Here is a 13,862-nt window from a genome sequence, read left to right as displayed (position 1 = left end):
CGTGTTTTTTTGTGTTTTTTTTAAACGTTGCAAAATGCGTCATCACACTGATTTCTTCTTCTTTAAGGATTTGTTTGGCGGATCGCATCCAATTTTTAGGTGCATACACCGTCACCTACTGTACTGGTGTGTGAGACCATTCACGGCCCAACTACATTACATTCTGGATACGGTAAGAAAACTAGTTAAACTGAAAATTGCCCTGCCAACTATTAGCTCTCTAAAACACCCACCGCCCATTCCACTATTTAACACTATCTAACCAACAGTCTGAAAGGCCATAATACTACCACTCAACACCCCCTGCAACTGTTCACACTTCTCACATCTAGGATTCTCCCTCATACACAGTGCTGCAAAATTCCAATAAACTTCACACCTAAAACACCGTAGTATTTTTGGAACAAAAGTTCTCACACGAAAATGTACACTTCCTAACTCGACCTTGTTGGGCAAAGACTCTACATCAAAACTCAGCAGGACTGACAATTTATTATTATTATTATTTTATTTCACCTTTATTTAACCAGGTAGGCTAGTTGAGAACAAGTTCTCATTTGCAACTGTGACCTGGCCAAGATAAAGCATAGCAATTCGACATACAACAACACAGAGTTACACATGGAATAAACAAAACATACAGTCAATAATACAGTAGAACAAAAGAAAACAAAAAGTCTATATACAGTGAGTGCAAATGAGGTAAGATAAGGGAGATAAGGCAATAAATAGGCCATGGTGGCGAAGTAATTACAATATAGCAATTAAACACTGGAATGGTAGATGTGCAGATTAAGAATGTGCAAACAGATACTGGGGTGCAAAGGAGCAAGATAAATAAAATAAATACAGTATGGGGATGAGGTAGATAGATGGGCTGTTTACAGATGGGCTATGTACAGGTGCAGTGATCTGTGAGCTGCTCTGACAGCAGGTGCTTAAAGCTGGTATTGAGTCAATGTGGAGGCTATATACAGGGGGTACCAGTACAGAGTCAATGTGGAGGCTATATACAGGGGGTACCGGTACAGAGTCAATGTGGAGGCTATATACAGGGTGATACGGTACAGAGTCAATGTGGAGGCTATATACAGGGGGTACCGGTACAGAGTCAATGTGGAGGCTATATACAGGGGGTATCGGTACAGAGTCAATGTGGAGGCTATATACAGGGGGTACCGGTACAGAGTCAATGAGGAGGCTATATACAGGGTGATACAGTACAGAGTCAATGAGGAGGCTATATACAGGGTGATACAGTACAGAGTCAATGTGGAGGCTATATACAGGGGGTACCGGTACAGAGTCATTTCGTTACTTTTTTTCCTTTCGAACACTGACCCCTACTGGACACCGTACTTACAATAAAGTTGTGATTTTTTTTCACGTAGCGTTGCCTGAACAGTAGCTCAATATAGTTAGGATTTTGTTTCATGGCGCGTCACCCTGAACGGTAGAGCCTTGGGGACAAGATCAATCAGACGACAAGGATGAATCCAAGAGAAAGTATGTGACGCCACACTTTCTGCACGTTATTGTTTAAACAATTAGTTTTATTGTAGTGCTGGAGCAATTAACATACATTTCGGTTATTTTTTTAAACTTTTAAACAATTAATTGACCGACGTTGGTTAAATGATTTGAATTCGATGTTTTTTTCTTCTTCTTTGAGCTCAATGTGCACATCGCACAGTTTGTCTAGAGATAAATCAGATCCAGCCTGAACTGTGCGATGTAGTAGGGAGTTTCCCACAAGCCAATAATCTACATAGTTTAGCGCATAAAATGTGGTAATTAACTACGATGACCATTGCGCATCTACTTGGTCTTTGTTTTTTACGCCTGCTATGGAAGAGAGAAGTGCGATCTTTCATGTGATATTTATTAACCAGGTTACCATCCAACCTTTTTTATGTGAGAAAAGTACATGTCGGATCATTTTTTTTTAATGACAGGTCTGATGGAAACAGAACATTTTTCTTTAAACCTTCCAAACGTCTACAAAACGAAATACGCGAAACAAAGTGGGATCTTTTTGTGTGGGTAAAATTAATTATATGAAAAATGTCGGTGTAACAATCTCATCGAATTAAACTTGCGATGACATGTTGTGTGGTCCTCCCGCTACAAATGAAGTGTGTGTTTAGTGAGTCCACCAGATCAGAGGTACTAGGTATGACCAGGGATGTTCTCTGTTTAGTGAGTCCACCAGATCAGAGGCAGTAGGTATGACCAGGGATGTTCTCTGTTTAGTGAGTCCACCAGATCAGAGGCAGTAGGTATGACCAGGGATGTTGTCTGTTTAGTGAGTCCTCCAGATCAGAGGCAGTAGGGATGACCAGGGATGTTCTCTGTTTAGTGAGTCCCCCAGATCAGAGGCAGTAGAGATGACCAGGGATGTTCTCTGTTTAGTGAGTCCTCCAGATCAGAGGCAGTAGGGATGACCAGGGATGTTCTCTGTTTAGTGAGTCCACCAGATCAGAGGCAGTAGGCATGACCAGGGATGTTCTCTATTTAGTGAGTCCTCCAGATCAGAGGCAGTAGGGATAACCAGGGATGTTCTCTGTTTAGTGAGTCCTCCAGATCAGAGGCAGTAGGGATGACCAGGGAGGAATGTTCACTTGATAAGTGTGTGACTTAGACAACTTCGCTGTCCTGCAAAGCATTCAAAATGTAACGAGTACTTTTGGGTGTCAGAGAAAATGTAGGGAGTAAAAAGTACATACTTTTCCATAGGAATGTAGTGAAGTAAAAGTTGTCAAACATATAAATAGTAAAGTACAGATACCCCAAAAAACTACTTAAGTCGTACTTTCAAGTATTTTTTACTTAAGTACTTTACACCAGTGGCTATATGTGCTCTCTAGCCAACAGCGAGCGTCCCAGCTAGCAATGAGGAATCGGCCAGCTGGAACTGATTGAATCGGCACGAAATCAAAATGAAAGACAAAATTACTCGATTTAGTCATTTTAAATATTACTATTATACATTTTATACATACAAATTATACCCAAACACAAAAAAAACATTTTGTCTCTGGGGAAACCCCATAAACCTGGTGATGGTGCATGTGCGTAGCCCGCCTACAGGGGTCGCTACAGCGCGATGGGACGGGGACGTCCTGGCCCAAGCCCTCCCCTAAATCAGACAATACTGGGCCAATTGTACGTTGCCTCATGGGTCTCCCGGCATGTGTCTAGAACCAGCATCTGTAGAAATGCAGTTATGTTCTATGATGCAGTGTCTTAGACCACTGAGCCACTTGGGAGGCCACATCCACAAAGTTTTTAAAGCTGATCAATTGCCTTGCACAAGGTATCAAAATACTACACAGTATGTTAATTGTATTTTTTTGATCACAGAAACAATGAGGAAAATATGGAGAAAAATAAATAAATAGTGAAATGTTAATTATATAAAGCAGCCAGTGTAATCATCAGCCAGAGAGTCGCCCCAATCGGCTCGAGACCCAAGTAATACATTTGGGCCAGATAACTATCACCGGAATCGGCCTGAGCTCCATCCTCGCATCCTAGCCATAAGTAATACTGCCGAAAGCGGCCAAGACTCGGGCCAAATGACGTCGGCCGAGTCTGACTCTCAGCCGAGTGCCCCGACTCTCAGCCGGAATCGGCCCAGATCCACTGTGCTAGCTGGGGTGTTGGCTAGAAGACATACCAGAGGAAACACATTCACTATATACTGTAACAACAACAATTTTGTGTGAAAACCGTCAGTGAATTAGAAAATACGATGGAAACCCATTTAATTTGTATTTTTGAAAATGTTGCAGGTAAATTCCACGTGCACTATGCCACTACTCATAGCCTTTTAGCTCCAACAAGTCAATTTGATGGAAACACATTTCTGATAGAAAAATGTGTATATTATTTTTATGCAGATTTTAGAATATTCACATGAAACTCTGGCCAATTGGATGGATACTATCTATAGAGAGTAGCTGTTGCTTTAAGAGATATCTCTACCTGAAAATACATAATGCAAGTGATTGATAGGTGGTATTCAGCAGGTATTCAGCAGTCATTAAAGTATGCCTTATTTACTTTGAAGAACTACTAAAATAGTGATTTAGTCAGACAGCAGCTCTATAGAGATGAGATGATGACTTGGAATGAAATAATAAAGTTATCAAATGAAAACTAATGTAATATACACAACTGAAATATTTTAATAAAGTAAAGTAATGTGAATAAATTATGGTTAATAAGTGATAAGCAGTAATGGGGCAGTCACCACCATCATCGGACTTTTATTAATTATTTACAGCATTCAACCCACATAATGCATAGTGCATTTAAAGTAAAGATTCACACATTTTGAATATTATATTATTTTTGTGCATCTTTGAGCGATGTTCTATCGATTCCCTGGGTCATTGACTGTTTTCTTGTGTATCTGAGCTATTGCCGTTCAAGCAAGCAGGCAGAAATTCGTCCGGTATGACGTACCACAGTGATAAAGTGTCTCTCACTACACTGGAAGTTAATAGGAATGCGACTTTTAGATCACGAAAACGTCTATCATACATGTCAGATTTCAATACTGGCCGATGTCACAACACGGGAGGATGTCTTCTCTCGAATGTACCCTGGACTGATCATATTTCAGAAATATTCCTACCTCAACAATTTTTATTTATTTAACAGAGGGTAATTTCTCTTATTTGTCTGCCTCTTCAGTCCAGGGTGCATTGCATGTTGCTTTTGCAAATGACAGACTCCAATCTGTGAGGCGCATCGATCTGCAGGTTGAACATGGTGAGATTGTAAACTCCTAAATTGATAGTGTAGTTTGTTTAGGCGATTTTTACAGCTAACTAGATGGTAACTTTACAAGTAATGTTGTGTGGCTTTCTAAAGCTCTTTAAAAGTATTTTTGTAGTAGTGGAAGAAAACGTTTTTTAGTATATTATTTGAATAGTGAAATCATTTCAAATGCCCATCCCTAGTCAGTAGTGGTCAGTAGTTTTGGTCAGTCGTTGTGGTCGGTGTTAAATGGTTGTGGTGAGTAGTTGTGGTCAGTAGGTTAGGTCAGTAGTTATGGTCAGTCGTTGTGGTTCAGTAGATTTGGTCAGTAGTTTGTTGTCAGTAGTGGTGTGGTTGTGGTCAGTAGTTGTGTGGTTGTGGTCAGTAATTATTGGTCAGTAATTATTGGTCAGTTGTTGTGGCCAGGTATTTGTGTTCGGTAGTTGTTGTGGTCAGTAGTTGTGGTCAATAATTGTGTAGTTGTGGTCAGTAATTGTGTGGTTGTGGTCAGTAATTGTGGTCAGTAGTTGTGTTCAGTCATTTTTGGTTGAGTAGTTGGGGTCAGTAGTTGTGGTCCGTAGTTGGGGTCAGTAGTTGGAGTCAGTAGTTGGAGTCAGTAGTTGGGGTCAATAGTTGGGGTCAGTAGTTGGGGTCAGTAGTTGGAGTCAGTAGTTGGGGTCAGTAGTTGGGGTCAGTAGTTGGAGTCAGTAGTTGGGGTCAGTAGTTGTGGTTCAGTAGTTGTGGTCAGTAGTTGGAGTCAGTAGTTGGGGTCAGTAGTTGTGGTTCAGTTGTTGTGGTCTGTAGTTGGTTGGTTGTGGTCAGTAGTTATGGTCTCTAGTTGTGTTGTTGTTGTGGTCAGTAGTTGTGGTCAGTGGTCGGTTGTGGTCAGTAGTTGTGTTGTTGTGGTCAGTAGTTATGGTCTCTAGTTGTGTTGTTGTTGTGGTCAGTAGTTGTGGTCAGTGGTCGGTTGTGGTCAGTACTTGTGGTCAGTAGTTCTTGTCTGTTGTTGTGGTCAGTAGTTGTGGTTCAGTTGTTGTGTGGTTGCCTTCCCTGTAGCTCAGTTGGTAGAGCATGGTGTTTGCAATGCCAGGGTTGTGGGTTCGATTCCCAAGGGGGGCCAGTACGAAAAAAAAAGAAAAAAAAAATGTATGAAATGTATGCATTCACTACTGTAAGTTGCTCTGGATAAGAGTGTCTGCTAAATGACATAAATGTAATGTTGTAGTTGTGGTCAGTATGTGTGGTCAGTAGTTCTTTGGTGGTGGTTCAGTAGTTTTGCGGTCAGTTGCTGTTTGGTTGTGGTCAGTAGTGTTCAGTAGTTGTGTGGTTGTGGTCAGTAGTTGTGTGGTTCAGTAATTGTGTGGTTCAGTAGTTGTGGTCAGTGGTTGTGGTCAGTTGTTTTGCGGTCAGTTGTTGTTTGGTTGTGGTCAGTACCTTTGGTCAGTAGTTGTGATCAGTAGTTGTGTGGTTCAGTAATTGTGTTGTTATTAGTTGTGTGGTTGTGGTCAGTAGTTGAAGGGTTCAGTAGTTGTGTTGTAAATAGTTGTGTTCAGAAGTTGTGCGCACACCAATTAGGATGAAATGTTACGTTTCTTATGGTATTTATTTGTGGAAGTCCATCATCCATTTCGGATGGTATGTTACGAATTGGTATGATATGTTACGAATTTGGAAAATGTACAATATGTTAAGAATTTGCAAATGTACAATATTTTACGAATTCCAATTTGTTGTAGCTAATGTTAGCTAGTTGGCTAGGTGGCTAATGCTAACGTTAGCTAGCTGGCTAACATTAGCTTGTCTAGGGGATAGGGTTAAGTTTAGGTTATAGGGTTAAGGTTAGGGGAAGGGTTAGCTAACATGCTAAGTAGTTGCAAAGTAGCTAAAAAGTAGTAAGTCGTTGAAAAGTCACTAACTAGTTAAAATGCTAAAGTTGTCCATGATGAGATTCTAAACACCAAACCTTTGGGTTGCTTGACGTTCGCGTTATACTCCAACCCATCCAATCACCCTCTTTTCATTTTTGCGTCAAGTAACCTTCTGTCTTATTTAACCATATCAAACATAACATACTAATTTCAGTGTACCGGATTTACATTGACTATTTTACATCTAGTCTATGAGACCAGGCTGCCTACCAAGGCCCGATTGCTTCTGCCAAATTTAAGGCCCCTGCCCCAAAATCTGAAATAACTTGAAATAACCTCCTTTTGTTGCTCCTCTGTGTCTGTCAATAGATCGCTTTCTGCGTGCAGGCAGCTCACTCTGCATGCACTCTGCTCATGGCGGCTCTGAGTGTGTGAGTTTCCATAGCAACGGCTTTGCTTGGGCTGCTCTGCTCATTGAAGAGATACGAGAGAGCTGTTAGCTACTTTTCATCACTCTAAACGTTGACAGAACTCTCTAGGAACATTATTATTTTCTGTTAGTGATCAATTTAGTGATATCCGAGCCCTACCCGTACCCTAGTTAATGATGAGAAAACAGGCCCTACCTGGCCCTAACCCGATGTATAATGCCGGGGCCATTCGAACTTGGTTCGGGTAGCAGAGCTCTACTAGTGAACATTAGAAATCTTCACTGTAAAATTTCAGGTCCTCCAAACTGGGGAAGTATTTGGAATCTTAGTGCTAGCTGTTCGATCCAAAACAGATTCACATTAGCTTGAGAATTTGTCGAGCTATGAAGATGTTTTCTCCGAGTTAAGTGTTTCTAGGCAACAGTAGTCTTGGCTAGCTAACAAGAGAACCCTTTTTCTTTTAAACTAAATAAATCCTGCACTCTCTTTGACCCACACAACTAATTTTCTAGATTCATGATAGTGTTGTTAGACAAAGCAAGGAAAGTGAACTTCAAAACATGATTTAGTTTTATTGGAATTTGCAGCTGTTGTTGGTAAGTAAGGAATCTGCTAGCTTCTTACTACAACAGCTCTATCTATGGATTCGTAGAAGCTATTTCTAATGCTTTTTCAGTTTTGAAAAGCAGAGAAGTAGAGGATGATTTCATAACCTCTTAAGTTTTGTCTGAATTGTTGGGGGAGTGGTCAAAATGGAAGTTATTTGGAAAAAGTTTGGTGAAAATGTGGTAATACAGTTACTAAAACAGCTGTATCGTTAGATTCGTAGGGGATATTTTGGTTCCTCGCAAAGATTTGAATAGCAGTAAAGTAGATGTCATACGCTCTAACTCTTTATCTAAGTTGTTGCAAAGTGGCCAAAGTAGCTGATTTGTGTCAAAAGTTGCATTATTGCATATGTAGGTAATGGAACGTTGGAAGTGAAGATGTCACAATGGGGAGCTTTAGAATGTTGAGGAAATGCCCAAAAAATGTATCACTTAAAAAGTATAAAATATAGCAAAAAGTTAAATAGCACCAACTCAATACAGACCAGTCTATGCTTTTTAAAGTTTGAAATGCGTTTCTAGTTTAAATGGTGTAGGAGGAGTTGAATAATAACTACAATAATAAGAAGTATGTTGAAAATTGAAGTAGGGGCTTTTGCTTCACAAGCCCCACAACTAGCTAATTCACATGCTGATATTGACTTTGGTATTATTGTCTGTAGCTATGTTTGCTAGCTAGCCAGCCAACCCATAGAGAGCATTGCATTGATGGTTTTGTAGTCGACTTGAGCTGCAACAGATTTCCACAACGATTTTCACATTGCTTCCAACATTATTATAACGACAAAATTAAACATTAGTTCACAAAAAATATTGTTCTCACATATTGGTGTTTATGGTACAATGTAAATTATAGGAATGAGTGGTTTTGGGTGGATTTTCCTTTAATGTAAAACAATTATAATCGAAACCGAAAACCCTGATGGAGAAGAATTTATGTCTGTAATAAAGCCCTTTTATGGGAAGCCCCTGCCCAGTCATGTGAAATCCATAGATTAGGGCCTAATGAATTTATTTCAATTCACAAATTTCCTTATATGAACTGTAACTCAGCAAAATCTTTGAAATTGTTGCATGTTGTGTTTCTATTTTTGTTCAGTATACATCGTTAGCAACCCTAGCTAACAACACTAGTTAGCTATGTCATTAGCAGCACTTGCTAGTTAACTACGTCATTAGCAGTGCTAGCTATTTAGCTACAGCATTAGCAGCGCTAGCTAATTTGCTAGCTACGTCATTCCTAACTGCTAACATTGGGGGGTGGGGAGAGTTGTCATGTCTGCAGAAGAAGAGTTGAGGCTGGGGGGGGGGTTGAAGGTCATGTTCATGTCACAGTGAACAATGAGACGGATATTTCACTGAATGTATAAATGTGAAGCATCCGGTTAGCGTTTTCCACTCACTACCAAATATGATGATGGGAGGAAGTCCAGTGGTCGACAGTGGGAGAAAAATGGAGCGAGACAGATTTTGGCCGACATTCTGCTAATTTTCTCGTTTAAACATTTGATCGCAATACAGTTTTCTGTTTCCAAAACTAAAATCTGTTACGAACAGAGTGGACTAAGTTTTGTAGACTTTACCATTTGCCAAAGTGTAAAAAAAATGGCAATGTTTAGGAGTGCATGGGCGAATTGAGTTATTGCACACATTAGGTTGTTCCCTAACGGAAATATGGTAACAGTATAGCTTCCGTCCCTCTCCTCGCCTCGAACCAGGGACCCTCTGCACACATCAACAACTGACACCCACGAAGCATCGTTACCCATCGCGCCACAAAAGCCACGGCCCTTGCAGAGCAAGGGGAACAACTACTTCAAGGTCTGAGCGAGTGACGTCACCGATTGAAACGCTATTAGCGCGCACCCCGCTAACTAGCTAGCCATTTCACATCGGTTACACAAGAACATGCTAGAACACGCCACAATAGGCTCTGCCCACTATAATTATTTTGATACCATTGGAAACGACAGGCTGTGGTCTGTCTTGGGTTAGTTATAACAAATATTTGGTAATGTTCTGTGAAGTCCCACACATGTACATACGCACTCACGAAGAAGTCTTGTTAAACATCGACCAAACCTTCAAAATACTTCATGTAATGTGATTAGGGATAGTATGACATGAAGTATTTTGAAGGCTTGTTAGACATTTGGCAGACTTCTTGTTGAGTGTGTATCTACATGTGTGGGATTTCACAGGACTTGACCTGTGACCCTCCAAGAGTAAGATTCCATACTTTTCTGTGGACATGACAACTGTGATTAGGAATTCCGTTTATCTGGTAATTCTCACCTCTACTGAATTTTCCCCAAGTTCGAGTGTGTATGTACATGTGTTGGGACTTCACATAACATGACCATGACCCTCAAACCCCTCGCCCCCACTCTTCTACGGACATGCCTACGGAGCTGTGAAGGGAACGGCACCTCCATACCTTCAGGCTCTGATCAGGCCCTACACCCAAACAAGGGCACTGCGTTCATCCACCTCTGGCCTGCTGGCCCGCCTACCTCTGAGGAAGCACAGTTCCCGCTCAGCCCAGTCAAAACTGTTCGCTGCTCTGGCACCCCAATGGTGGAACAAGCTTCCTCACGATGCCAGGACAGCGGAGTCAATCACCACCTTCCGGAGACACCTGAAACCCCACCTCTTTAAGGAATACCTAGGATAGGATAAAGTAATCCTTCTAACCCCCCCCCCCCCCCCCCTTAAAAGATTTAGATGCACTATTGTAAAGTGGTTGTTCCACTGGATATCATATGGTGAATGCACCAATTTGTAAGTCGCTCTGGATAAGAGCGTCTGCAAAATGACTTAAATGTAATGTAAATGTAATGACAACTCCCCCAGTAATGACGTAGCTAGCTAGCGCTGAAGCAAATTAGCTAGCGCTGCTAACGCTGTAGTTAACTAGATAGTGCTGCTAACGTCATAGCTAGCGTTGCTAATAACGTAGCTAACGAGCTTTGTTAGCTAGCATTGCTAATGCCGTAGCTAACGTCGTAACTAACTTGTTAGCGCTGCTAACTAACCAGTGCTGTTAATAATGTACCTAACTAGCGTTAGCTACTGTTGCTAACGATGTAGCTAGTGATGCTGCTAACCACGTAGCTAACTAGCGAGCGCTACTAATGACGTAGCTATCTAGCGTTGTTAGCTAGTGTCACTAACGATGAAGCTCACTAGCTAGCGCTGCTGATGTAGTAGCTAACTTGTAAGCTCTGCTAACAACATAGCTAAGTAGCTATCACTGCTAACGACTTAGCTAGCTTTGCTAACGATGTAGCATTTGAAATGTCATAGGCAAAAAATATTTCTCTGCTTTTTAACAAACTTTGCAGCCTAACATATTTTGATGGCCTTTGAAATATTTAGAAGCTTTCTAATAAACTTCACAGCCTGAAATATTTCACTGGTAGAAATATTGAGCTGACCTTTGAAATATTTGACGCCTTTTAACAAACTTCGCAGCCTATTATTTTGAGAGCTGGTTTGCCCCTTAGGGCCACTGTAAAGTATAGTTTAGAGAATCATTGTACCATCTAAACCGCAGTGAAATGTCTTTTCCATAACCGAAAATATTTTATTTGGAGTTGTTTGAAGCTGGTGTACAAAACTGAAAGTAAAAGATACAAAAACCAAACTTAAGAACGGGAAGTATAGAAATAGTGTGAATAGAACAGATCTACCACTTCTTAGACTAGTTTTCAATGCGAATGACAGATCTATAACACACATTTCTAGGTGTTCCTAATGTTTTGTACACTCTGTGTATACAAGTCAAATAATGTCGATTTTCTACTTTTTGGAGGAATTTGCCAATTTGGTAGATCCATGGAAATTTCAACACATAGGTGTATAATCATTTTTGGAGATTGCCCTTGCTATAATAATGTGTATATGCCTAGAATAAACACTTACTGTAGCATAATATTGTTAAATTGTCATAAGGTTTTTGGTTTATGACAGCTGCTCTCACAGTTACACAAAATGTGGCAGCATTGGCCTTTTTATTGCCTTTACCTCCCTTATCTCACCTCATTTGCGCACATTGTATATAGACTTGTTTTTCTACTGTATTATTGACTGTATGTTTGTTTTACTCCATGTGTAACTCTGTGTTGTTGTATGTGTTGAACTGCTTTGCTTTATCTTGGCCAGGTCACCATTGTAAATGAGAACTTGTTCTCAACTTGCCTACCTGGTTAAACAAAGGTAAAATAAAATAAATAAATAAATATAAATTATCTATGGAACACACAACTGCACACACGTCCCTGCCAGGCTGCCCCCCCCATCTAGCCCAAAGGCAGGTCGATTTAGATATTGAGTCGTTTCTATCTTATGCCTTGATCACACCAACAGTGTTTTGTGTTTTGGAACACCAGAAATACATTAATCTCCAATGGAAGGCTGCGTTTGCCTTTCAGCATTGCGTTGCAGTGGCAGTTCCATTGCGTACTGTGTGGTGCATATCCAACATGCATCAAACTGTATGTGTAGACGGCTTGACAGAAACGGTAGCAGAAGGTGAATGTTGAACTTTTGTTGCACACCTTTCCAGATGACGGTGTGTACCATTTTGCGCAAAAACACTGTCTGTGTGATCAAGGCGTAGAGGCCCTGCATGGTCAATCCAACGGCCTCCGCAGAAGTCAGAGGATATATACTTCTTGAAGCAGAGCTGTTGTGTAGGAAATTGTCTAGGAAGTGAGTTTGTACCTCCCGCCCCCACCTAACATCAACCAATCATGTCAATGTGGAGCTTTACAGAGCCGTCACATTGTTACAAAATTTAGGAGGCGCACGGTGATGTGGTAAAGAGCTCGATTTGGCCTCCGCAATTGCATCAAACCCTCTGTATGGAGCTTGCTAGAGCAAGCATAAATTATATTTTACCTTCCAAATGCATTGTATGCAGCTGGCAATACAATCGTATCCTCAGTGGACCGGTTGTGCATAAACATTCTCCATTCAGGCTGTAAGGCCTCAATTTCCTCCTTTTTTTTCTCTTCTGGGGAAATATGCTTTAAATATGCATACTGTCTTTATGACACACCATTTTCCACCACCATGCTAAAGTGGCTAATGCCTAGTTATGCTAGTCCCAGATGTTGCATATCACGTTCAGGTTGGAGCAGTCTGTTTATGTATTGAACACGGCTATAAGCGTCATTGTGCAAAATGGTATTGTAATGACCCGGCTTGGTCATAAAGGAAAAAGAGACGGACTCTAGGTGTGCAGGTCAGAACACAGGTTTATTCCTAAACTGGGCTATTGTTCAGGCCACAGCCCACACCGCTAAATGCCGAACGTACACAATTATACCAAGTCTAATTAAGGGTTACTCCCATAGGAACAGATCAAGGCCCCGAACAGAAAAGAGAGAGAAGATGAGACAGTAATCTCTATTTATGCATTTCTAAATCCCACGGGATTACCCATCATACCCCCCCAACCTTTCCCTCTGTCCTGACATATTTAACCCCTGCTAGTAGCCATGAGAACCATAACACACCCACAAACACAGAACACAATACCGGGTCGTTACATAGCCCCCCCCTTTCTAAACCCTAGCCCCTAGGGTTACACAACAAAATCCTTAAAACGACCCGGAGGTCACATCAGTCTCTTGGGCCTCCCCGTGGCTCTCACCGGTGAACCCCCAGAACACTCATCTGCCCCAATGTCATTTCCAGCGCCCTCCGAAGAAGCAGCCCCCATCCCAGGCTCAGGTTGCGCTAGAGTCTCCTCGTTAGACTGTTCCCGTGGGCTCACATCAGAGACCTCACTCCCATTTCCTACCGTTTTCCTCCCTCTGTAGGGTGCCAATCGGTCCCGGTGGACCACCACCTTCCTGCTCCGTGGGGGGACCTCCACCCGGTACGTCACCTCCCCCACTCTCTCTATCACCAGACACGGCCCCACCCATGCACTGTCCAGCTTTGGGCACCGCCCCTTCTTGCGCGTGGGGTTGTGAAGCCACACACATTCTCCCGCTCCAAAGTGCCTCCCCCTAGCGCGCGAGTCGTAGTGGCGCACCCCTGCGTTCTCGAGTTGCTCTCTTGCGAAGGTGTGAGCCGCTTCTAACCGGTTCTGCAGACGACACACATAGTTCGGGCCAGGCAAAACCCTGTCATCATTATCAGGAGGGTGGCCAAACGTCAGTTCGGCTGGGGTGCGC

The sequence above is a fragment of the Salmo salar genome, chromosome 15, assembly GCF_965601325.2.
Source record: "Salmo salar chromosome 15, fSalSal1, whole genome shotgun sequence".
In the NCBI taxonomy this organism is placed as follows: domain Eukaryota; kingdom Metazoa; phylum Chordata; class Actinopteri; order Salmoniformes; family Salmonidae; genus Salmo; species Salmo salar.
Note: the sequence above shows the minus strand (reverse complement) of the source record.